Here is a 4,769-nt window from a genome sequence, read left to right as displayed (position 1 = left end):
TAATTTTTAAACTGTCTCTGAAGTTTCTTTTCTTCTGTTATCGCCATCTGGATACTTGTAACACATAGAGTTGAAGAATAAGATTGAAGAAAAAAATAAAGAAAAGTTGCAACTAAGGGAAGAAACTCTAGTGAATGGAATCTCTAAAGACATTATTTGAAAATTGACCAATTAACTGCTTGGGCTGTGGGGCCATTAGGGTAACTAACATACACATGACAATACATTATGGTCCAACAAAAACGGTCCCATGAACATTAGCCCTAGCTCAGACCTCGTGATTAATCTCTCTCACTTTTTTGAATAGCTACCAGAATGCAGATGAAGAAGCAGACGTACCAGTTATAGTGTCTCCAACATTTGTATTTTGTTTTGTGAGTTAATATTTGTGGTTATTTGCACTCAGGTTCTCAAGAAAAAGACTCATGAAAATTTGAAATTTGTGTGGAGGTACGAATAAAGTTTGACCAACAATTTCAATTATGATACAACCCGGGTTCCCTCGATCAAAAGATTGATCCTTAATTGGAGTTCATTAATCTCAATCTTAGCTGCAGATGTGAATTAACTTAGCTCACAGAACTTAAAATGAATTTAGGTCAATCAACTTGTGAGTAGCTTTATAACTATTTAATTCACGAATACATCAAGTTTGAAGGGTGAACCCGGTCCAACTTAGATCCTCATATTTTTGGTCAATTTAAATAAAATATTATTTGTTCTTAATTTGTTATTATAAAATTTCTTAAATATTTCTTTTCCATATTAAACACTATTATGTAGTAACAAAAAAAAAACATTATAATGTTATTGATTTTTTCTTGGAAAGAATTATAATGTTATAGATAGCCATGAACTTATTGCAGGAGTATATTGTGTAAAAAATAATTCTTTTTAACGTTTTCTGCTTAGATGTTAAATTTCATAGATTGGACCTTTGAATAATTGCATGTTATTTTATCAATCATACATAACCAAAAATTATTGAAGTTGATATTAGTAGTTATAGGATGTTTAGTTAATAATTTACTTGTATATTACTCAAACCAAGTTAACTCAGGGGTAACAGATAAATTACTGTGAAGAGCATAAGAGATTGATGTCCCTACCACCAAAGCATGAGCATTATCGGTTGTTTATCATCTAGTGAAGAAAAAAAAAACGGAAAATTGATGTCATTAAAAGAAACCGACCACATTGAGAACGAATTTGTACTCAATCCAAAAATAGAAGCAAAGTCTTAATTAAATTCGGGTAGGTTTCATTATCATTGAAAGAGTCAACAAAAAAGAAAAACTATGATAGAAATTGAGGTAGTGGATTTCGGAGGGAAAGCGATTAGAGGAAAAATCACATTCAACCAGATTGAACTTTCGGATAGTGAGAACAATTCAATGAAACGAAAGTGGCCAAATCCCTTGGACTAAGACACTCGCCAATTCAATAATGGTACGAAAATCTCAATTTAGTGGTGGTCTTTATCACTGAATAATCATGCGTCATAAAAGCATAGATATAAAGATGTTAAACTTTGTTCATAAGTCTTAGTTCAATCCGTAAAATGTTGATGTTGTTAAACCATACATCGTGATTGGGGTTTAAACCACAGTCCCTTTACTCGTGTGTGAGTTTCAATGATTATTTGTCATTATGACTATCTACTAAACAATAACAAACTATTGAACTCTCAAATTACTATATGTTTTGTCCCCGTGAGCTTAACTCAGTTGGTAGGGATAATAATAATATATGCAAGGTGTAGGGTCCAAACCCCGACCATCAAAAAAAAAAACTTTATGTTTTTGGATGGAGGGAGCGGTGTTCTTTTACATTTAGGTTAGCTAGTTTAGTTTCTAAAAAAAAAGGTTGTTTTTTTTTTTCAAGAATTAATCAACTTATAAGTTTATTTCCTAAAATAACTCATAACATAACCCAAAATGTAATTAATTATAAGTTTTTGTTTTACAAAATCACCACTCACCCAAAATAAGTCAAAAACATCCTTCCATATGTTGTTTTGGTAATTTCACAAAATATAATTGATTTTGTATGAGAAAGACAAAATATGAGTTATTTCACAAAATTATCAATATTTAACGACTGCATTTGATTTGAAAAAATATGTAAGAACAATACAATACAAGACAAGATAAAACTTGACTAGAGAGATAAAAAGATGATATTTTTTTATATATTGGAGACTAAAAATAGTATTCTAGTTTTTTTTTTTTTTAGTTTGGACTATGGAAAAAAAAAAGTTGTTTCATAGTTTAGTGGGGACAAGAATTCTTGTTTTTGTCCAATCTCTCACTACACATTTTGTCCAGTCCCATGACTAGTTTTTAGATTAAAAAAAGTACAAAAAAATTGTATAGTCATACGCACCCTTTAGAGCGTCTTTTTTATTTCTAAACCACGATTTATAATTTGGGACATTCCTTCAAAAAAATAATTTGGGACATGTGAAGGGGTTAATTATAAAGGTCATACTATTTAATAATTGCTATTTGATGAAAAGTGTGGTTGAGAAAGAGTTGTTCAGCAGGTTTAAGGTAGAAAATGAAGGGATGAAAATATTATACCATCAATATGTGAACAACACATGGACTTTGAAAGAAGTTGTCTTGGGTGAACTGGAGGAAGGGTTCTTACCCCGAACCTAAGGGGTCTTTAGCGTTTGAGATGCTAGGTTGGTGAACATAAGTCCTCTATCTTAGTGGAGATGGCGGCTACTCTATTACGATCAGCCTTTATGGAAAGTGGTGCTTCTTGCGAAGTACGATGATAGAGTTTTGAGTGTAGTTGCTTTTTCAATTGTTTAGTTTAGGTTTTGATGATGTTTGTTAGGTTGATGGTTTGTGTTGTTTTGTTCTTGTTTAATTGCTTAGTTGAAATTGTGAAAACACCTTAGTTAGTCTCTATCTCAAAATCGTCTCAATGGTCTTATGATCCCTTGCATTGATATTAGGTTAGGTGTTCCTTGTTATCAAAGTTTTCTCAAGATTATATCTTTTTAGTGATTTGATTCAATTCAAATATTTCATTCCATATTTTGGATTGAATCACTAAAGCTCTCATGTATTTAGCTCATGAAAACTGCATTTGAATATATTTAAATATGTTATGAAATTCTTTTATTTGATTTAAAATTTCAATGATTCTATTCATTTGAATCGATTCAAATCAAAATTTGAATAGATTCAAATATGTTTTGGATTTCTTTGATTCGATTCAAGGATTCTCTGAGGCTATTCAATCTTTATCTTGCATTTTTTGAATCAATTCAAAGTTTCTCTGAATCTATTCAACCTTCATGGAAACCAGGATTTCACATTTTACACTATTAAATTGATTCAAGATTGTCATGATTCGATTCAAACTCAATTTTTTAGTGTTATTTTGGGTCAATCTTACTCTTATCTCCCTTACCTATATATGTTTTATCTTGGTTTTCGGGTGTCAAACATTGATTGCGTTTGAACCTTTTTAACCGGTGATATCTCATTTTTTCTTGGGAAGGGAAAAAGTAAGCAAAACCCTTGAGAATCGAGGTCCGGGAGTTGTTTTCGCTACGGGAAGGTGTTAGGCACCCATAACGACTATAGTAACCTATAGGAACCGTCTTTAATTTCTACGCGCGCGCTTTATTTTTAAATGCTATTTTGAAAGTATTTATTTGAACCTAAGAATGTTCTAAGTGAAGAATTGGAGGGAGAAGAATGTTTTTGGATTTTTATTTTAGTTGAATTGAAGGAATTTTGTTCCTTGCCTACGTACCCGTTTAAGGGATCAAATCCATCGTAGTTCTCTTCCAAAAATGTTTTTGTTTTTGTTGGTTGATTTTAAGTTTGAAAATTGGAATTTTGAAGAATGAGAGAAAGAGGCCTCAAGGGCATGAGATTATGAAATTGTGAGGTTGGATTAGTGATTTGCAAAAGAGAGTCAAAGTATGATTAAAGTTCATTGAAATTTGATTAAGAAAATAAAAGGGAAAATTACAATGGGATTTGGATCCCAAGGTTTATTTTGAAAATGATTTGAGTGAACTTTGTTCAAGTTTTTTTTGGAAAATGATTTTTCTAAGTATAAAGCCTAAACATTCATCTAAACATACAATCCTAAACATACATCTAAACATGCATATTCTAACCATATACCTAAAGTGACGTGTGTGCATGTGTCGGTGCTTGTGTCGGTGTACATCATTAGAGTCCATTGTCCTTTACATCATACCCTAGATACATTCTTTGGCCTCTTTGCCAAGAAATTAAAATGGCATAAAAGTAAAGTACAAATAGTCCTAAGTATTACATTCTAACTTTTGGTGAAACTTAAAGGGCAAGAAATAAGATGGAGGAGGGGATGAAGTATGGAATGCTTATGAATGAAACATGAAATGAAAGGGTTAGTAATACATGACAATATCAAAGGAAATAAAGCAAAAGAAACACTTGAACATAAAGGATAGAAAATGAGTGCAAATATGGCTAAAATTTGTTCATAGAATGCAAGAACCATATGACCTATAATTCTCACATTCCAATACATTTTTAAAGGTTTAGGATCAAGTCTTGGAATGGGAATTAAGGCAACATGATTTACTTGGCATTTTAAAACAAACTTTAAGCATATTTGCATTATTTAACTACACAACTAACTTGTAAGCTAAGTAATCAATCAAGATTCATACTCATGCATCAATGTCAAACACAAACAGTGGCTAAAACTCTATGAAATCAAGTGGTATGGGTCACCAATATTCATCAAGC

The sequence above is a fragment of the Medicago sativa genome, chromosome 7 (assembly GCF_051527215.1).
Source record: "Medicago sativa cultivar Bolivia chromosome 7, Bolivia_mono, whole genome shotgun sequence".
NCBI lineage: Eukaryota > Viridiplantae > Streptophyta > Magnoliopsida > Fabales > Fabaceae > Medicago > Medicago sativa.
The sequence above is the reverse complement of the archived record's forward strand: the minus strand, read 5'-3'. Positions refer to the sequence as shown.